Below are 23,039 nucleotides of genomic sequence, written 5' to 3' on the forward strand. Positions count from 1 at the left end.
GAAGACGACCAAACATCTTTTTAAACATGCAAAATATACGTATGAAAGCATCAGGTCCAGCTTGGGATAACGAACTTTCTCGATGAAAATAAGAAAGTTGTTTCAGTGCTATTCTTGCCAAAATTCCCTGTATTGTATCTTAAAAGAAACGTGCAATCCGGCCGCATCCTGATAAAAGTTGATGGTGAGTCGTTTCTTGTAAAAAAAAACGAACATACGTTTTTCTGCGTGGTGTGTGGCGAAAAAGTCATATTTGTCCCTCCCATCAAACAACTTCAACAAAAATGTCTGGTAACAAAGAATATTCTGAAAGTCCCAACCCACCAATCATATGTGGCAGACAAAAAGCTCCTGCTGTGCCTTTATACTACTTTTGTAGAGTCTCGGTTGAATATAGGTGTGTTGTTTAAGGGTCAGCCATAAAAACAACGCTACAAATGCTTGACCCAGGGCAGCACTTTGCGCTTTGCTTTCGTGCGGCGTATTCTGTAGTAGTTCTGTCCAGTGTCTTGATGCAGAGTGCGTCAAATGGTGCTTAGCGCACCAGTGAGCTTATGTTGTCATCTTCTAAGGCTCTAAAATAGCATGAATAGATAATCAATTTTATATTCCTGTTTTTTGGTACATGCACAACCGAGCTCCTCATAAATCGCCAATTTATATTTGTTCTCTTCACACACATAGTGAGGAATTAGGTGAATTTTTATGATGTCTTCTTTTAAAAGCTGCAATTAATCTTACACTGATCTCATGACACCATGTCACCTCGCCCTGTGTAGTGTGACTTGTCTTTTTACCAATTTATTTAAAGCAAGATACATGCAAAATACGAACTGCAGAATTCCATCTGTATGCGGCTTAAATGCAGGCCTGCACAGGGTCCTCGATTAGGAGGTAGTTAATATCCCAGTACCCCCACCACGGCAACTCGTAACCTCTCCCTACTGTAGGCCTAACGGTCAAAACGTAGTAACAGAAAATGAATTGATATAGAAATCTTTATTTCTATATCTTTATGGAATTGCCGCAAATCAAAAATAGTTCTTCGCAGAAGCTCTACATCATTCACGTGCAACATCGGCAAGGGCAGTAAGTACCAGAGTGGATGCGGTATCAATTTCACAACGTGCTGCCAAAACAAGTTTCATGCTCCCAGAAGCACTGAAAAATGCAACGCATCTAGTTATTTAAACTGGGAAATAAAGACATAAATTGGAAAGTCTTACTAAGTGCGTTTACTGATTGCACAGTTGGTTCTTCATACTGATGATACTTGGCGTATTCATGGAAGGTTGTGGCCGTTACTACACCAGGGTGGCTAATCCTGCTCTGGTGAGTGCATTACCGGCAATGGTCGCCAGGGTCAGGCCGCACCCCAAGCCCTTTTGTGGAATTCCATCAATACGCGTATTTTTTTTAATCCGGTGGAAATTGTCCGGCACCTGGATTCTAACCACGGTTCTTCTGCACGCGAGGCGGGTGTTCTACCTCTACGCCATCGCTGCAACCACTAACCTACGGGGCAGAAACTTGGAGGCTCACTAAGAGGGTTCAACTTAAATTGAGAACGACTCAGCGGGCAATGGAGCGGAAAATGATAAGTGTAACATTAAGGGACAAGAAGAAAGCGGAGTGGGTCAGGGAGCAGACTGGTGTTAAAGACATATTTGTAGAAATTAGGAAGAAATGGACGTTGACAGGGCATGTAATGCGAAGGCAAGATAAGCGCTGGTCATTAAGGGTAACAGAGTGGATCTCTAGAGAAGGCAAGCATTGCAAGGTGCGGCAGAAAGGTGGATGAGCAGATGAGATCAAGAAGTATGCGGGGATAAATTTGTCACAGTTGGCACAGGACCGAGGCAATTGGATAATAATGGGAGAGGCCTTTGCCCGGGAGTGGGCGTAGATAGGCTGGTGATGTTGATGATGATGATGATGATGACTGATGATAAACTGCGAGACGAGATTCGAGGACGAAGCTCACGTACATAGAACAAGTGCTGCTTCCAACTGTTCATTGAAAAAAAATGTGCAAGATACAAAAACACATCAAAACCTAACCATGAAAAGGTTTTCTCAAAGTCACCGAGCTAATACAGTGTGGTCGACTAATAAGCAATCACCTTACCGCAACTTCGCAGTGTAAAAAGTGACATATAATGCGTACAAGACATCCACACAAAGAACGCACACACAATTTAAAAATTCAGCGACATGGTCAAGATTTCCCAACCCCCCTTAAACTGTCACGGGACCGGTGGACAATGCCCCATGGCGCCATGGCCCGGCGTCACAGACGAAGAGGAAAAACCGGGCATTTAGACACAGCGGATTCGGCCATGGCGGGTTGTAAATAGGGTAAATAGATCATTATCGTCCATTGTCCAGCAGTCCTGTGACGCTGCACCATCGGGCATTGTTCACCGGTCCCGTGACAACACAACAAATAAAACGTAGGCAAAAGAGCGAGTTGGTATACATATTTATATGCAATAACAAATGCTGTAACACAGCACGTTTTTCTTCCGGGTATCTAATACACATTTGACATCGACTTGCAAACACCAGTCATCTTTTGTCCTACAAAGTTCCTACATCTTTTTTCCTACAAAGTGGAAGCACGGAACTGGGATGCAAGCATCGGTTCGCCCCTAATGGCGATTATCGTTATTGCTTGTTCCCGACAGAATGTACAAGCGTAAAAAACACCTAGAGGGTAAAAAAGTGGTTCCCAGCAGTGATGAGATTAAAGTACGCTTTTACTGACTCGTAAAGACGTTAAAGCAAACGTCTACGCAAGGGTACTCAAAATGCCTCTGGACGGACTTGCAACTGGTTGACAACGGAATATTTTGCCACAAAGGAATGTAGAAGGAGCCACAGAAGCCGGTAATTTTTATAGTCGGCAGTACAGATTGAAGGTGGGCCAGTTACCACATAACTGAGTGTTAAAACAGCGGTAAAAGCAGGACAACAGAAAGGGCGCACAAACCGAGTGCTGACGAACAACTGAGTTTATAGTGACGAAACGGGCAATTAATACGAAAAAAAGGGACACGCGAAGAAAAAAATAACAACTAAAAAATACAAAACCCAATCTGTTCCAAAAAGTACAGTAATCTTCATTACTGACACAATCGTAGCCATTAGCCCGCCTTGTACCAAAGTCCTTTTTATCTGCAGTATCACCAAGAAAGTGAATTTCTTCCCCGTGAGAGAAACAGGAGGAGCGCTGACGCAACCGTGTTTCCGGGTATGCATTCTCAAGGCTTCTGTAATTTGTCGTCGCATCGGATCCCAGTATTGCGCCACCACGTGGCTTTTCTCATGCAGAGGCGAACAGCCGGGACATTTGGCAACATTCACAGCAAGTGTGCAACATGTGGCGTTTCTTACGTCGCACGCATGCTCCCGGAGACGATCGTTGAGGCATCACCCCGTTTGTCGCAGGTATGACCTCTTACAAGACAGTGTTATCTCGTTGATAACTTACCCATGAAATTGAACGTAAGGCTTCCCAAGTTTCTTCGTGCATTCCTTCGTCACTGCTCTCTCACTGTTTACTTTGCGCAAAGGCTACTTAATTTGTCAGGAGCAGAAAACACGAGATCAACACCTGGCTGCCCTACTATTTCCTTAACACGTTCAGAAAGAAGTTCATATCCTCGGCAGATCTGACATACAACCGCAAGCTAAGTAGGCCTTGAGCCTGGTGCCTAAGTTCTCAATGGAACCCAAACTCGACAGAGTAGAGTTGGTATCCGTAGGAAGGACAGCCCCCGCCAAAGGCAACGCGGGAGATGTCGATTGATGCGTGAGCGAGGAAGTGGATGTCTTGTGGTCCATGCCAAAAACCAAACGTGCCGTCGACACCAGGAAGTTGTGTAATCGCATAGCAATGCAGTCATGAGCTGTTGTTATTTGACAAGGAGAGAGAATTTGTCGTCGTGTCCTCGGAAACCAACGCAAGAAAGGCAAAAGAAGCGATTGCTGACAATTTTTGCCGTGTTTCGGATGTAGATTCACCAAAAATAAGGAAGACAGCACCGAAGCGTTGCAAGGACATGGGTTTAGACCGAGTCGCTGCGTCAGAAAAGCAAGAAGAGTCAGGAAGCTAGTCTGTCAGTAATTTTTACCCCCAAGACACAGAAGCCTCAATGCCCATTCAGGGTTATCGTCTCTCAGCGTGGCACTTGGCAACACTTTGTTGGGCTGTTTTACAGCGGTTTCTAGGCATGCTGCTGACCGATGGCCATTTTCTAGTTAGGAAAGCACAGGACGTTTCAACATTCCTACAAACGGAGCACCGAAAAGCGGTGAGCGCTTTTCAGTTGATCTGAAGGATCTATACTACTCGCTGCAACACTCCTCCATTTGTCAAGCTGTTGAAGGAGGCATTGACTGCTTAGGTGGCATTTGATTACAAAATTATTGAGGCTATAATGTGGGCAGCTTGATTGACTTGCTTTACTTTTACCTCAACTCCACGTTCGTAGAATTTGAGGACCACCTCTACATTCAGAAAAAGGGCGTCTGCATCGGCTCTGTTATCTCTCCTATATTGAGTGCTCGCTCGCCGTAGCAGGGCTTTGAAGGACCGCGCGGTGCTAAAAGTGTTTCGCTTCGGCGACGACTTCCTCGTCCGGTACATTGTGTCGGCGAAAGAACCGGGGAGCGATGTTGATGGCATTATGAGATTGTTTGCCACGAACATTTGCGACTTCAAGCTAACAAAGGAGGTCCCCACTGATGGTGAACTACAGTTTTTAGATATGAGGTTGTTGCTGAATGCCAAGCACCTTTTTGGGAGCGATGCCCCGTGAAGTTAAAGAGGGTTCATGCCATTCACGTCAGTGCACTTGAAGCTTGTAAAGCGCCAAGTTGCTACCTTAGAATTACAAAACTCGCTTTCGAGGTCCTGTCATCATGAAAACCAGAGCAGCCCTGACGCCCAATCAAGCCGTCTGCGGTGGGATGGCTTTGCTGGTTCAATGAACGGTGGCGTAGGCTACAAATTCTTGAAAGGACTGAGAAAACTACCCAGTGAACAGGAGCCTCCATCCCCAAAGAGAAAAGATAGCCGCGATCTTTTTCATTCAGATGGTGAACCACATGTTTAAGAAAATAGTAGCGTTGTCGGGTGTTGATGTCGTGTTTTCTGCTCGTGACGAATTAAGTAGCCTTTGCTGAACAGCAAAGAGCGAGAAACCAGCGAAGAAACATGCGAAGCCCATCCATTGCCAGGAGAAAGTTATCTACGACATACCACTGTCTAGTAAACGGTCATAATTGGGACAAACGGGGCAATGCCTAAAGAATCGCCTCCGGGAGCACGCGTGGGACGTAGGAAACGCCACAGGGAGCACACTCGCTGTACACGTTGCCGAATGCGCAGCCTGTTCGTCTTTTCTTGAGCATGTTCACATGCTGGCGCGATGCCGGACCGCATGCGACGATAAGAGAAGCCTGGCTTGTGAATTCCCGAAAACATGATTGCGTAAGCGCTCCTTTTGTGGCTCTCACGGGGAAATAAATTGACTTTCTTGGTGATACTGCAGATATGTAGGGCTCTGGTACAAGCCATTTTAGTTGCTAAGATTGTCTTAGTAATGAAGATTACTGTACTTTCTGGAACTGATTGTTTTTTTGTATTCTTTAGTAGTTATTTCTTTTTTTCAAGTGTCTATTTCTTTCCGTATTAATTGCCCGTTAAGTGACAATAACCTCAGTTGGTTGTCAGCGCCCTCTCTGTGTTCTCTTTCTGTTGTCCTGTTTCCAGCTTTGTTATAAATTCACTCATGTGTACTGTCGGCCCCAGGTTTGTGTTGTAGATAGCCAGCTTTGAAAAAGTCCACTTACATCAGCACCTAGTGAGAGAGATTACTGAAAATATTGTCAATACTTTAAAAGCTGTTGCACACCGATGTTCCTAGGATGTTTTATTTGAGTCAATAAAGCTATTTGTTACAGGCCCCAAAGTTTCCGTGCTGTGTGCTGACCGGCAATTCGTAACTTAGCAGGTAAACTGTCAGACGGCACGTCATAATCTTTGGAGACGTCTTGTGTTTTCATAATAGTTGCAGTTCGAATACGAATGTTTCTTCTGCCGGCTATGAGACAAACGGTATTTTGCGCCAATCTGGCCCACTTACTTCCAGCAAAAGCGCCAGTCATGGTGTAGAAGACGTTGACAAGCAGCTCTTCCTTTTTTTTGTGCCAAAAAACTGACTGGAGGTGCCCATGTCGCGTGTACGTCCCTACCTTTGTTGCAAATCAGGGATGCCGATTTGGCATTGAGGGCGTATCTCTGTGGCATCGCGAAACATTGTTGGAAATGCACTGACGTAAAACATTGTGTTTTAATGTGTGTTGAATGTTTGTTTACTTCACGAAAGGAAGTTGGATGAGTGGTTTTGTAATCCTGGAGTGAACAGCTAACCTTGAAAACTATCTGCAGCACAGGATAAGCGATATTGATACTGAATATACAATCAAATTTTGCTAGCACTGCGTTTCTTTTTGCTCTAGCTCGTGTTTGCTGGTGTTGTTTGGTGTCCATGATTTCTTCTAGTCTCTACGAAGAAGGAGTGGCGGCCACTCACTGCGTTCACGAATTCTGCACGGCACTCCCACCTGGTTCTCAGCAAAACCTTCGAAGTTCTTAACAGCGTTTTTAATGTTAAGAATATGCGTTCTAAAATTGGGTGACACACCGGGCTATGTTCAATAAAATTGTAGACCACGTGTAAGGTGTCGGAGATATCGAAACGAAGTCAGTTATTGGCTCTCGCAAAGCAAGCATCAACTAGAGCCAGACTCAGACAGTGGGCGTAGCAATAGAAATATGATATCTTTTTATTTCGCCCCTTGCATTTATCTTGACAACCTTGACTTATGCTCTGACATGGCAGCTGTACTATCACAGCAAACAGAGTTCACTAATTTTCATGGGATTGAGCTGCCGTCAACAGCCAAAGTCGCTGAACGGCTCTGAACACTTTTCAGTTTGGTTTTTTTCAGAAATAAAGTACCTTATTATGACAGCCAGCTGTTTGCGGTGCCCATACTCGCTTGTCTCACTGTATATCCGGGACACAGTTTTGACTTCCTTGCCTTGCATTGGGAAATTTAGGTGGTTATTACCGCTTGCATTGACTGAATGTGGTCGTTCTCTCTTTTATTACTGCTGTTTAAATCGTTTTTCAGTTCAGAACCCAGATGTCTCTGCAACTCAGGTTCATTTTTTCTCAAAATAATAACGATTTCTAATAGCGAACTTTTTTTCCTTTCCTGGCTTTCGTCAAAACCTGTAAAGGGCCTGCCACCCTTAGTGTGTAGAATCACTACGCCCACAATACGCTGTTAAAGGTATTGCATTTTTTTAAATGCGAAGCATCTCATGGTAGCGGCTATGTCCCTCCCTCTGCCATGCGGCGTCCACACCCCCACTGCACATTCCTGACTAGGCACAGCTGATTATGATTGTGGCACGATAACCCTACGGACTGGCCAACTAAAACATCCATCACGAGATAGCTTCCCGTTCAGCCTCCGTCGTCATCTCCCAATAGGGGAACCTCTTCCCGCAATACCGGGGTGAATTCCAGTGGCAAAGCCACCAATAACTCCACCTCTAACGCCAGCGTCAACGCCCGTGTCTGTGCCGAAGCCAGCGCCGCGGAGACGAGAACACAACAAGAAAAAAAACATGCAGGAGCAGCAACTCCTCCTGCCGTGATCATCAAACCAGAACACGAAGATGCCGGCCTCATCCCGAGCTAAGACTTGGTGCGTCTGATCAAACACGCGAGTCCGTGCACTGCCGTGAGCAAGCGCCAGGACATCATGAACCGGGACGACTACTACAACTGGATTAGGATGGGAATTGCGGAACAACATGAGCTACTGTGCGAGATAAGCCACCGGCAGACCACGCCGTCAGCACCTCTGTCACGAGCCTTCTTCACCGGACCGGCCGGTTGCGGCAAGGCGTTTGTCCTTCGCCTTGCTATGGACCTCTAGAACTGTTACAGCAACACCGGCAACAACACCGCCTACAACGCGTTCTTTACAACCGGAAAGATGGCTGTGGTGGTAGGAGGAGCCACCGTTCACGCGGCTTTCAAGTTCTCTCGGAAGACCACCGGCCCCATCAAGGACGGAGGCCTCAGCTGTAGCGAGTTCAGCAGCTTCCGTGTGGCCTTCCGCAACGTGAAATGCGTGACAATAGATGAGGTGAGCGTGATGTTTGCGGACAACCTAAACGCAGTCGACTTGAGTCGACTCCATTGCCGCTTTGCATACTACTCTGGGTTGCCCTCTGGGAAGATTGTGAAAATTGTTTTGTCTTTCGCTTTTCTTTATGCGAGACCCAACTCATGGTTTTTGTACAGCATTGCAGCGACAGAGTTACTTTTTGTATAAATGGCAGCCCAAGATGCTATTTAATAATTTTGCGATTTCTCATGAAGGGTAACTTTTATACAGCTTCCTTCCTTGTGCTGAAACCCACGGAGACAACTGATGGATCTGAATTACTCTTTGCTGATGCCCTCCACTGCGGAAAGGCATGACTAGAAGCAAAACACAGCTTTTTTAACCGTGTACTCAAGCCATATAAAATCTTCGTACCGCCGAACGCAATAGTTTTTTTTTCGGTTCACCACCTTTTTCTCTGGATACCAAAAGAAGCGAGGCTGAATGGGACCACCCATAAGCCTGGTGCGTCTGTCGGTATTACTTTCGTCAGAAGGCAACGGCCGTTAAGGATCGTCATTTTGTGCGTACGTGACAGTCCTCGTTAGGGAAAACCGGCTTTCGCAATTCAACCCTGTACTTTTTGCTTTGGCAGGGAGGTGCTCTATCAGGTAAGCTGCCCTCAATAAACTGATTTTCATCCGCACAGCGCGTTTTTTAACACGTGGCCCCACATTCAGTATGCGCTGAATGAAGTTTCGCACTTAGTTTAGGCAACTCGTATTATTAGGTAGGACGTTAACTGAGTATATTCTGCAAATTTAATCACAAGTATAGAAATAAAACTGCTTTCCTTAAGTATGAAGACATGCTTGCACCCTGTTACCTTTTCTCTTCGCTGAACTTGCTTCGGCGTGAGTGCCGAAATTGAGCTCCAGATGGCTTGCTCGGGGCCATGGCATCGCTTCCTGCGCGAAGTGTTTGACTAAGCCGATAAGCTGTTTCAGCCATGTACTCCGAACTTTTATTCCGCGAGAGAGGGGGCAAACTATTGTACATTTTTAAGAGAAAATAAGAGCGTTGTGAACCTATTTATTAGTATAAAAAAAGGTAGGAGTAACCAAAATAGATGTGCAAACCAGCGTGTAAACCTGGTGTTTCAAACTGCTCGGTTGAGCGAACAACGAAAACCTGCTCACAAGCGACATGTGCGCTGCTGTGTAATATGCTTTAGTTGCAAGATTCTTGGTTCTCATCGTTTTTTACGCTCTCTTCAATATTTTATACTTGTAGGTGTTGTGCCGCTTTCCTGTCATCGGCCTGATTGGAGTTTCCTTGGCGTGCGGCTAAAAATTGATTGCGCCTTATTTGCGGAGGCCGTGCAGTATTTGAAAACCTGAAAACTTACTTGCTCATTGCAGAAATTGTGAATGAACTAATGCAGGGAACGATGGTTGGCACCACGTGCAGAAATGCAAAAACACGGCGTATTAAGTGGGGAGGCCGCGTGCACTGCCCGCTATCGGCTATATCCCGTTCCACGATGGCGTGTCTGCTCATCGTATTTGGTACCGTACAAACACATGACTCCCACAACACACATGCTCTATAACTCACTATATCTGGGCTAGGAAATGCGGAAGCACAAAAAGTAGTTATTTGCCACAATCCGGCTCTCTCGACATCGATCGACGCGCGCAACCACGCGATGCGGCCTCGTCGACAAAAGCTGACACGGAGTGGCGCTTGTCGACGCGTTTTAACTCATACGTCTTGTTAGTGTATCGGCGCCCCCGTCATGGAGGCCACAAAGACAAACTCAGAAACGTTGGACGGTGGCGCGAAGTAACAAGAAGGGTGTTCACAAAAGGACAACTGGATACCGACAAAGAGAGCCGCGTTATAAAGCGAAAGGTGTTTTGATGCCCATCACTGATTGCGACAGGGGCGCCTCTTTATTCCCAAACATATACGCCAGAATAGGCAACACGACACTCTGCTTAGCTAGGCCGCTGAATAGGCGAAGCAGCGACCTTTTCGCACTTGATATTTGCGTGATTTAAAGGTTAAAGATATTTAGTGCAGCAATAAAAAGCACGCGTAGCACCGAACCCAAAACTAAATAAAAATATCCAATGTAAGTACTCACCTCCACGGGTGCACCGTCACAATATATAGTTTACACACGTTAGCAACAGCATCTGGCAATGAATTTACCTCTGATGATGATTAGTGGCTCTCCCATTTAATCGGGGCGTCGGTTGTAAGAAACCGACTTGCCTGTTTTATTACGCTCACTTGCCATACTCCACGCTAACCTAATAGATTTGCTTCCCATCTCCCATCTTCCCCTCTTTCCTGTTTTAAACTCATCGCCCCCACCAGCCTTTTTTCTCCCCTCGCTGTTCTACATTCTCCTCCGTCTAATTGCTCCGCCTGCGTACCCATCCCTTCCCTACTTTTCTTACACCACCACTCCAGTCGCCTCCACCTCCTCTATGTCATTGAAGTTGAGGTTTTCTCCTGTCCCAAACTCGAAAGCCTCCGCCAGCGTCGTTTCCCCCTCACCCCGCGGTGGCCGTATCTATGTGCAGTACCTGACAATGTGGTCTATCGTTTCCCGATGACTGCCGCAGCATGCACATGATTCATCCTGCTGGCTGTAGCTACCCCTGTATTCCCGCGTTCTCGGGCACCCTGCCCGTGCCTCAAAGCAAAGTACTGCCTCTCGTATTGCCATAGAATCCCTCCTTTTTAATTTCACGTTTCTCTGCCTTCTAAGCATCCAGGGTGTTTTCGCTTCCATTCTCTGTGCGCACTTCGTCGTCTCTGCTGCATGTACCTGCTTTTAACCTGTTGTGTAATCCCAACTTTCCCCTACCGAATTTCTGTACCGCTTAGTCAACTGTCTGGTCCTCCGTTTCCACCACGTGTCCATGCTCCTTATATACAGGTACTTAAAAACCCTCGGAGCCTATTTTTTGTCTTCCATGTCCCAAAGTCGCTTCTCAAACTTTATTTTGCTCTGCGCCTTCCTCGCCTCGAAATACGACCATCCTATATCCCCTTGTACTGCTTCATTTGTAGTTTTGCTGTGGCCCCCTAGGGCCAATCTGCCTACCGCCCTCTGTTTTACCTTTAGGCCTTCTTCGGTCTCTGGCTTCATGCACAGAACCGAATTTGCGAAAATTATTTCTGGTACCATGACCCCTTTCCGTGTCCCCTTACCACCTCGTATTTGCTGTATCCCCTGAGGGCTCTATGCTTCATTGTGGCCGCGTCCCATCTTTCTTTCGTCTTAAGGAGAGCCTTATGTGCCTGCTTGAATCATCGCTGTCATCCAGCGATATTTCTAAATATTTATTCTCGTTCACCAACGGTATTTCTTCTTGCTGCACTGATACTGTTTTGTGCTCCTGCGCCGTCGTTAAAGACCATGATCCCGATTTTTCTCTGCTAAACAATAGCCCTGGGTGCGTCGCTTCTTCACCGCTTATATCCATCAAGCCCTGCCTACTTATCCGCTTGTCCGCCATCAACAATATGTCGTCTGCATACATTACTCCTAGAACCCTTTGTTCCACCATCTGCCCGTTTCTCATGTATAAGTAGAATTACAGCGTACTCACGTCTAGCTTCCTTTCTAACCCTGGCATGAATATTGTGAACAGCAGCGGAGAGAGAAGACAACCATGGTTCAAACCCTTGTAGCTGTATACAGGCCTATTGTGTGTTATCCCCTCCCACACTATTTGCTCTGGGTTTTCCCGGTATAGTTTCCTGAGTAAGCTAGTTATTTCTACCCCAATTTCATCGTTCTCCAGGATACTTCATAACCGCTCGCTGTCTACATTATCATACGCCGCTTTAGTGTCCCTAAAGGCTAACCACGGAGGTCAGTTTTACATCTTCGCCACCTCTTTATTTGCTTATCACAAATAAGTTGTCATTTAGTCTTCTGTCCTTTGCAAACCCATTTTGAAGTTCCCCTAATATCCTATTTTCTTCCAGCCACTGCTCTAGTTCGAACTTCACTGCCTGCATTGCTAACCTGTACTGTATGGCGGACCTAAGTTTGCTTTCAAATGATTTTGTAAGGCGCCAAGTTTCCGCTCCGTAGGTCATCACTGGCAGGCCGCATTGGTTGAATACTCTTATTTTTAGGCACAAAGGCATCTTGATTTTTATTTTTTCGAGTGTTTGCCGAACCAACCCAAACCTAGTCCAATTATAGCCTGGTTACTTTCATGTGGTTTTGAGCCGCACTGACCATCTGACCAAGGTAGATATATTGTTGTATTAGTTCTATTGTTCCCGTCCCTATGCTGAAAAAAAGGGTGTTCGGCATGATTACTTACCATTACTTCAGTTTTATTAATACTGGCTCTTAGCAACAGAACGGAGCCCTTTGATCGCAGCTCCTCAAGTAATATTTGCGGCTCTGTAGATAGACTGAACAAGGCTATGTCTTGTGCAAACGTAAATGGCTTAAGTATTCAATATTTATCCGCAAGCCTACGTTTTCCACGGTCAAGACTCCTGAATACACTCTCCATCCATGCTGAGAACAACTTTGGTAAGATGGTACCTCTTTGTCGCACTCTCTTTTGGATGGAAAATTTATCGCGTAGCTTGCGAAAGGCAATTCTGCCCGTGCATTCCTTATATGTGTCGTCTACGAGTCAGATGTTTATTTCTTAGTCCTTTATGGCGCCCATCACGGGGTTGGTGCTTACTGAATTCAGCGGTTTTTGAAAATCTGTAAATAATATGTTCAGTGGTATATTTGACTGTGCGCATTTTTCTATTACTTCGTTGATGACATAGATGTGGTTCATTGTGTTGTATCTTTTTCTAAACCCCACCGGTTCCCTGGGACGTTGGAAGTCTAGACTGGGGGTTATGCGGCTAACTACTATCTTAGTAAGCAGCTAGTATACAACTGACTGAAAGCTAATGGGCCTGTAGTTCTTAAGATGTTTGTTATCTTCAATCTTGTGATTTTTAAAGTATATTGGCGTTTTTCGGGCTTTCGGTATTTTAATCAATCAATCAATCAATCAATCAATCAATCAATCAATCAATCAATCAATCAATCAATCAATCAATCAATCAATCAATCAATTAATCAATCAATCAATTAATCAATCAATCAATCAATCCTTTATTTGGTATCAACAACAACAACAACACAGATACCAGGGGCACAGACAAAAAGCCAGAGAAAGAAGGCTTGACGGGGTCTGTGCCCCTTTCGTAGTAATGTACAAAAAAAGTACCTAAATAAATTAAATATAGTTTAGACTACTTTTCTGGTATTATTTATCAACCCTTCTTTAGGAGGTTTATGTTTATGCCATTTCTACCTGCAGCTTTCTCACTTTTTATGCCCCAAAAGACTTTTCTATTTTCTTTTTTGTTACTGGTCGAACATCGAAACCAAATCTTGTAGGCGAGGCAGTTTCCCCCGAGCCAACGTCACTGGCGCATTGCCTGATTGAGAATCGTTGAGTGATTTTTATTATCTCGTCTATACTTTGCGTAATTCTACGCTCTTAATCTTTAAGCGCGGGTAATATGCCTCTGCCAATACTCGGCACTCTCCTTCTTGCCTGCAGCCTGCGTCCTTTTGCCAACGTTTTCTCGATGACCACCGTGTTGTACAAGGGAGTGCCATTTCTGTTACTTCCGTGTATCAATTTTGGCTAATTCGTTAGTTTAGTTTCAACCACCGCGCACGAAAAGTTCATGTCCGTACGCTTGAAGATAGGCTTCTTGGTTTTCCAAGTAATTTTTTCAGTTTGTTTCCTACATGCTGATTCTTCATTAGCCACTGCTAACTAAATAATTGCCGTTGTGAGTTTACCATTTAAGGTGTCAACACCGTCCGTGTTCTGACCGTCTAAAAGCGCGAAATATTTCTGAAGGGTGATAAACTCCTGCGGGGTCTCTCTGACTAAGGTTACGCCAAGTTATTGGGTTTTACGAGTTTTTTTCCTGTTTGAGATTTATACTAGCTTTGCACCTAACCAGGCTTTGATCAACGCTCCAAATCTTGCTTACGAACAGAAAGTAATGTACAAAACCCGGCTTGTCCGTCAAAAAGAAGTTAATTTTGTTTTTGTCGTCCTGTCAGGGCTTTTGTATGTCTATTTTGTACTTCTCCGTTTGCGGAAGAATGTGATCCGTTGTTAGAGGTTATTTCTATCTCCAAATCTAACCAGTGAATCACTTTGACAGTTGTGAGTGCCAATTATAAAATTTCCTGCTTACTTTTCTTCTACTTTTTTGCACATTATTTTGCATTAAGCTCTCACTTTACAATCCTAGGGATACCTTATCGATGGCTGACCCGACATCTTCAAAAATCAATGTACAGCCTTATCATCATAGCAAGTGCTTGATGCATAGGGTTGTCTTATGTTTCAATTGTACCACTTGCTGAACTTTTTTCACCAAGACAACACCCCTTTCTTTACTACTGAAGAATTTTTCGACCTTTTTCAAAAAAAAAAAAACTGTTCCAACAAACGTTTTACCTTGTGCCCTTTCTTCTGGTGAGGTCTCGGATTACACAGAATACGCCCACTGTTATGTTTTAGGAAGCCTTCCCCTGCTCGTTCAACCTCACTTTGCCTGAAATAATCCCACCTAATGTCTAAAAGTTCCTCTAGTAGTAGTTATTCTTCACTTGCTAGAGAGGGGAATAACAGAAATGAAATGAAGCCGCGCGAGAAACCGAACACGAAACACAAGGGTGAATGGACGAGCGAAACTTCCAACCTAATATTTCACAAAATGATGACACGCGCATATACTTCCGACCGGTATTCTCCCTAAGCCAATCAACCGAAGCACTAACCCTTTCGGCAAACAAAACACGTCAGACACAGAAAACAAAACTAGTAAAAAGACGCAGTAAACTAAGGAAAAGGCACCTGAAAATAAACATGCCCGTTAGCGCTCGTCCTGTCAGCTTCATGTTCTGTCTTCGTGTTCCTGCTCAATTTCACTTCATTGTGTCCAATGAACGAACTAGCCAGCTACAAAATCCTGAAAAGGAGGTGTGGTTTTCTCGTATTCTTAAAAGCAGCACATCGTTTGAGCTTGGTATTATAGTCCCTGCGTGACAACTGAAAAAAAAAAGTTTCGTATGTCCTGAAGACTTCGATAGAATTGCGGGTGGTGAAACAAGCTATTTCAAAATTTCGCTGTTGATCAGTTGGGGAGTATCATCAACGCAGATGGCTATGCAGTGTCGCTTATGTCGACGAACGGTGTGCATTTTTTACAGGCATGATGAAACACAATACTGCAGTGAGAAGATACGTACTGTCTCACAGGTTGTTAAGAGCTTTAGCTTTGCCATAAACAGTCGGCATATCACTGAATACTCAGCTATCTCGTCTCGTAACCGCAGTTTGTGCTGGACGATAACAGGTGTTCTTAACTTATCCCGATATTACGTGGTGATCTTTGAGAGAGATGGTAGCGTCACTCAGTTTCAGGGTTCGAGCTCGGTGATAGTGAGCATCTACGCGTCCTCGTTGTCGTTTTCTTTCTTGCAGGCTTGATCAACAGGCACGCATTGCGTCGTGTGGTTCTATTGTTTCGGTGAAGCTACAAGAGAACACAGTGTGGTCTTGGCCTTGAGTGTGTTGCCGTTGCTGTTCTTGGAGTATGTGTTGTGTCGTTAAAAACTATGCGGAAATTTTTCCTTAAGCTAGCGTAGCTCTTTTCTCTGAAGCATGATTTTGCGACCACCACCTGAGCAGTCAGCTGTGTACCTACTGTTTGATGATCGGGCGGCATGCCTGTTTTGACCCTGAAAAAAATTCACAGCATATACACGGGGTGAATGATGATGAGTGGGCGAAGCTCCTGAGGGGAAATCATCGGTAAAACCGTGACTCTTCAGTGAAAGTTCGCCCACTACATCTGTGTCCGAACGTAACGTCTAGAAAGTCTTGTTTAAACCGCGCGTCGGCACCTTGGGGCTGAGCTCGCCTGATGCGTTTTGCAGACGCCTCACGAGCTCTCACTCCATCGGGGTCTGCCCGCCGATACGCACGCTTTCTCGCCGCTTCCCGTTCTCTGACGTTTTGAAGATCTCTAGTTTAGTTCCTGGATTGTTTACTAGATGGCGGGGAGCGTTGTAATAAAATCCGTTCGCTGTTGGCGCGCGCTCGGAGTCGCCCGATGGATAAGGCTGCAGATGTGCGAGCCCGCGAGGCAGAAGCGCTCCGTGAAGCTGCGCGACGCTGCCGCCAAGATCCTGCCGTACGAGAGCGGGAGGCCGAAGCGTGTCGTCTGGCTGCGCGACGACGCCGCCAAGATCCCAGCGTTCGAGAACGAGAGGCCCAAGCGTCACGGCAACGGCGCGAGGACCCTGCCGTACGCGAAGCGGCACGGCTGCGGCGCGAAGAGGATCTCCAAAACGTCAGAGAACCGCGGCAGGCAGACCCGGGGTCTGCCTGCCGATTCGCGCGCTTTCTCGCCGCTTCCCGTTCTCTGACGTTCTGGAGATCCTCTTCGCGCCGCAGCCATCGCGCAGGCAGACCCGGGGTCTGCCTGCCGATACGCGCGCTTTCTCGCCGCTTCCCGTTCTCTGACGTTTTGCTTGGGCCTCTCGTTCTCGAACGCTGGGATCTTGGCGGCGTCGTCGCGCAGCCAAACGACACGCTTCGGCCTCCCGCTCTCGTACGGCAGGATCTTGGCGGCGGCGTCGCGCAGCTTCACGGAGCGCTTCTGCCTCGCGGGCTCGCACATCTGCAGACTTATCCATCGGGCGACTCCGAGCGCGCGCCAACAGCGAACGGATTTTATTACAACGCTCCCCGCCATCTAGTAAACAATCCAAGAACTAAACTAGAGGCGGCTACGCCATCTAGTAAACAATCCAAGCGAATCTTTTCATCATATACAAGTACCGCCATCTAGTAAACAATCCAAGAACTAAACTAGAGGTAGCCACGCCATCTAGTAAACAATCCAAGAACTATTCTAGAGGTGGCTACATACATACGTCGAGGATGGACAGACCCACGCCCTAAGGAGCTTCGCCCCTAAAAACAGCTTTGGCGTGAGGAGCATAGGTTGGATTTGAAGATATAGGTGTGTAGTTAATACCCCGCTGAGAGGTGGATGGAGATGTGCGGTGAAAGAGAAATCTTGCAGCCCATACGCATTGTGGGGGCAGCAATTCTAGATGTGGTAGGCTGGTCGGCACTGCTAGCTCAAACACGGCATTGGCTGAAATACGGGGTAAACACTGCTTTATTTTTCGTAACTGAAAACCTATAATATTATGATTCTTGCAATTTCTGCGTATTTATGTATTTATTATTATACCTATTGTGTGCATCCCCGGCAATATAAATGGGGCAGGCTAGGCCGTAGCAAAATGGGTCGCCGCGACATGTGATGTTGCGCTGTGTGGAGACATAGACATGTGCATGGGCGTCCTACTACGCATGCTAAATTCGTTAATTCTCCCGGCAAGCCGGAGTGTACTTGCCACTGGGGACTAAAAACCTGACACGTGTCACTAGCACAACACGATAGGCCGTAGCCCAGCCTGTGTTTGGCTTTACGAAGTGTTGTTTTCATGCAAGCGCGCCATAAATTAGCTAAGCTGGGTGGATCGAAAGAAGGATGGAATGAGCTACTTAGACTAGATGGAATTTTAGTTACCGGCTTCGTACAAACAAGTGTGGCGCCTGTCCACAACAGCAACCGAATGACACAGCGCAAAGAAAACTTGCAAAAGAATAACAAAGAAAAGAAAAAAGCAAAGAAAAAAGGAACAAAGAAACATTGTAAGATAAAAGTCAACTGAGGTGCCCCCCAGGCCTCTTCATGTAAAACGTTGCATTGTGATCAAGCTCTCACGTACGACACATGCCGACAATCAACTCATGCCTCTCGAGAGGAAACTCAGCTGCTTACCAGCCGGCATTGTCTCACAACACAACATGAACCGCGCTCTTAAGACCACCCCATTAAATGAGACAACACGAGCAGGGAACAAAGTTTTTGCACCGAATACTTGTCGACCTTCTCGCGACATTTCTGCTTCAAAATGCCCTCGTTGCTCTCCCATGTTCTGGTGACATCAATATTTACGACCCTTTCATCAACCTCAAGAACTTTGTCGGGATTTTGTGTAACTTCGTAGGTGCTGGTGTACACCTTCTCCTCAATGACGAACCCGCCAGGATTATTTTGACATAAAATACGCGCAACCTGCCGAGCCACAAAGTGGTGGCGCTCCTGACAAACTAGAATAAAAGATTCACACTCTTGGAGAATGTGGAAGGCCGTCTCTGGCCACTCGGCACATCGACGGCAAGCACGAGCTGCTGGATCGCTGCCATGACAGTTTCACAACGTACGTGATCGAGCACGGTCCCATCACGGGAACCGGCAAAGCTGACAACAATCTGCGGTTGAAACTTTACGTCCCTTTCTTGGCTCTGCACATCTCACCCTCACTGGCTTTGATGGTGGGCTTGCCTTGGGGGAAGTCTTTTTTGTGGCTCTGCCCCGATTTGACATGTAATACCTCTTTTACGTCTTGGTGACGACCTTGTAGCACAAATACTTTATTGGGGTTTGTTACTTTTTCTTCGGCCAAGCTGTTCTTTGTTACTAAAAGTGGGTGTGCTATAAAGAAACCCAAAAACATATATAAGCAAAGTAGCATGAGAGATCACCTTGCAGACATACTGTGTGAGCAGAGAACACTCTAGCAGAGATGGGAACCGACGTGGCTTTGACTAAAACGAACAAAAGGCGGCTTATCTGCTGGCTTCACTGCAAATGTAGTCCACTCCCGAAAGGCGACAGAATTCAGACTTGTATCAGATGCTTCTCTCTCCCCTTGCGACCGCTCAAGCTAATTCTTTCCAAAGTGACTTCCATAAGAAACATAAAAAAAGTTTGCCCGGTTGAATGATATTTTTTCGCTTCACAAAAAAGTAACAAAATTTTTTGCAAGCGCCCGACAATTTTTATTATTTTCTCAGATTGTAGCAGCTTAGGCCAATATTTACGGTTTATAGTTTGCTGTTGTTCACCATCGAGAAAAGGTTTTAAGCATTGTTTTTCTTTTGCTTCCATAAAAGACGATATATAGCGTTCTATCAATAAAATTGTGCTACATTGGGTACGCCTGAAATATGCGTGATGCCTTAATTTGTGTTTGTATCTGTGTAAGCTGTAGTAGCTGCTGTTTTTTATTATTGTTTTTTATTATTTTTTGGGGTCACTGATTTGACTTAGCATAGTAAGGCAATAATTTTAACAGCGGAGCTCTTTTACAAGCCGTACGTTTGCCGTTGCACAGAAAATGCAAAGAAAATACCTAGTGCTCCTGAACACATGTCTCGCAGAATCCGCCGATTACCCGCCCCGCGTGGTGGCTCTAGCAAAAAAATGCTCCAGCCCTATCGGCAAAGTGCTACCACGAATGCAAAAAAAAAAAAACATCAGTTGTAATGCTCAACATCAAAAGACACATTCTATGGGATAGGTCTCCCCACCATCTGCATTCTCTAGAAGCCTTTACAGATAGTTTGAGACAGGGATACGTGTGTGGCAATCGTTCTCGAGATGACTACAGATCCTGCCAAAGTGGCCTCGAGTCAGTGATGAACAGCTGGTTTAAGTCCGCAGTGCTGAAAATGGTGACGTCCTTTTTAGTGGATATCACGACGATTACTAGCACCGAAACTATGCAAAAAATACTATGATGCTAAAACTTGTCTGTGTCCGGCAAGGCTCACCTGCAACAGCTTCGGCAGTTTGATCTTACTCAAGAGTACAGAATTTTCTGCATTTTTGCCGCCAATGCCTATTCGAGCGAGACGTCCTGAACAGAGAACGTGAACCCTGCTACCTTGCGCGGTATGTGATCAACGTTGCCAATTTATGATGATTGGCATCCCCCGGCCACGAGAACGCGCCCGCAAACGACGGAGGTGAGCGGCGGTGGAACAGGCACGAAAGCGGCCGTGTAACGTTCCGAGCTGCGGCCATTGCGTCTCAACAGACGCCACAGAGGAGGTGCCCTGCCACGTTTTCTGACCACCGGCCCCGTACACGGGAGCTCTCAACACATTCCACCGACGTCATACCGCCCAGTGTCGAGTAGACTAGAATGTGAGGGTATCTCGTTTTTGTTCCGCTCAAACGTTAGTCTGGACTTGTGTTTTAGTCTTTCCTCCTTGTTGCGCGTGTGCTGTATTTTACTGCCGTTCCGGTCACTTGTTCTTTTCTCGAGTGTTTCTGTGTGCAGAAAGGATGTTATGCCTTTTTAGTTGTTCTCAAGCCATGGCATGAACAGGCTAGCTAGTGTGATACGATTTACTTGTTCTAATGATGTGTCGGCAAGAGAACTGCAACGTCAGGTGCCGCAACCCAGCATTGCGCCACGCCATCACTTGTCCCGTCTTTTTTGACCGCCAGATTTACATGTGTAGCTGATTGTTTTTCAGTATTCTGTGCGTTTCCCTAAACGCTTTTGCACTGTGTCACGTTCTTAAGCCTAATTTATAAGCCTAATATTACTTTCTTCAATAAAGTAAATAAAAATATTCCAACAATTTTTAACCTCCAGAGTAAGAGGCAGTAATTTAATTGGGATACAATCATTGCGTTACACCCAATTACCCTGGACCTCTTGTGAATTGCATTACTGAATTTGAACAGTGACACCGTAGCTGTCGGTAGGTTGAATAGTAGTTGTTTTGTAGGTTTGTTTCACGTAAATATTTTTCAGTATATTCGCCGAGATTTTTTGTATCGTTCTCAAAACAAATAGATTTCTTTGAAGAGAGTATAGAATTTTTAAACCAAATGAGTGTTTATTGCTCAGAGACTACAAATTTAGTCTCTAAGTTTTATTCAGATCTTGTTAGAAACAAAGCGGAGAGTTTTTCCTGCCAACCGGCAGCCACCGTTTTAGGACCTGCATGTTATCTGTATTAAAGACACATTAGTGTCCTAAGCGTAGAATAAATCTTGGGTTTGTGGGATATTTGAGATAGTATTTATATACAGCAGAACGAAAGAGGATTTAGGTTTGTACAATAGTGTGTAAAAAGTTTGTACAAAGTGCTTACAATTTAAATGTGTACAAGTGTGTTCAATTCTCTTAAATTGATATTCTGATGCGTATATGCCATAATCTATGTCATGATTACGATTGAGCAGATAACTTTCAATGATGTTCTGGCAAATTCCCTTTATGCCTTTACTGATTTGCGGAATTAAAGGCATTTCAGTTATCAAGAAAGAAACGAGCTACGCATAGCTTTTTTAAAATATCTGCCATTACGTTTGCCTTTTCTGTAAATAGGGCAAGTTACGTGTACTTCCCCTTTACGATATTGTAACGGCTTAAGTTTGTCATATTCAAGCAAGTTACGTTTTAAGTGGGCCTTCTAAGATTCTGGGACTCTAAAGCCTTTAAAAATTGTCAAGGCAGAAAGAAACTAGTAATTGTAAAAAAACATATCACCCAAACCTAGTTCGCTGCGGACACCCGAAAAATTTTGAGCTCATTAGGATATATACCGCCACGAAAGACAGGATTTCATACATAACAAACGGTAATTCGTTTCTGTGGCACTTACGTGACTGGCCACGCTTTTTTTACTATTGGCACCAGCACCACATTCGTCTTTTAGAAAAGGAATAATGTTAAACTTCAAGACAATGTATACGAGAAAGGAAAATTGTACCTCCAATACACGCTTTCGTATATTCTTAGTTTGGGAGCTAATAAACAGGACGTTTACTGATTTCTAGCAAAAGAACAATTGTGCTAGTTTAAGAGTTTTCACACTGGCGATTGAGTTCCTGACACAGGTTGGCTATTTAGATCTAACAGAGATAAAATATAACTCAGTTTTCTATCGTGTAACTCAGTGAAAACTCCCCAAAATATAGTCTGTTGATCATTTAAAGCAAACGTACTCTTGTAGTGAATGTATGCCACTTTATTTGGGCTCTTACAATAATACAAAATGCTCAAATGCCTTCAATTAGATATCTTGTATGAGCATCAAGCCAAGCAAAAATAAACAATTTTTTCTTCAAGTTGTGACATAGTGCTGAACATTCGAGGGCTTGGTGCCTTTTTGGTGTTTTGTAAGGAATGCGCAAGAAAAGGATTTACATCCCTACCGACACCACCTATAGTTCTATAGCATTTAATTCTAGAATAGGCAAAAGAATTTATATTTTTTTCAAAACTCGCGGTATTCCTAAAAATTTAAGATGGAGGCCTATACAAGATGAAGATACAAATTTTACAGAAGAATACCTTCGCTAATCGAATCACGTGGACATCACTGGTGATGGCACAATACTAATTGTTTATGTCACATTTTAACTCTGACTTGACGTATACTAAAACATCGCAACCGTCGTTTCTGCTCTAAACACCCCAACAAGAGAATGGTCATTACAAATATACATCGTTGATATCTATAAACCAGGTCTTCCTGAAGGAGAAACAAATGAAATTTTTGAAGTAGTTTATTGAAATAAGCGCCAACTCATCTTTGTCACGGAGACATTCAGCCCTAATAAAGTCACACACTTGCATCACCATTTGTTTTAAGTTATATATTTCAACAAATGGTGACATTAAATTTACGTAATATAATCAATTTGCTTCAAACTGTGACGAAAAACAAGTCATAAAAATGAAACGCACGAAAACAGCTAAACTACATCGTGGGGGGGGGGGGGCGGGGGTTGACGTGCTCGGCGCTATCATTCATGAAGTGTCGGAGACTAGCGGGTGGCCGAGAAAAACGAGAGCTGGCCCAACA

This window comes from Haemaphysalis longicornis, unplaced genomic scaffold (assembly GCF_048455015.1).
Source record: "Haemaphysalis longicornis isolate Haplotype H1 unplaced genomic scaffold, Haemaphysalis longicornis Haplotype H1 scaffold_11, whole genome shotgun sequence".
Lineage (NCBI taxonomy): Eukaryota > Metazoa > Arthropoda > Arachnida > Ixodida > Ixodidae > Haemaphysalis > Haemaphysalis longicornis.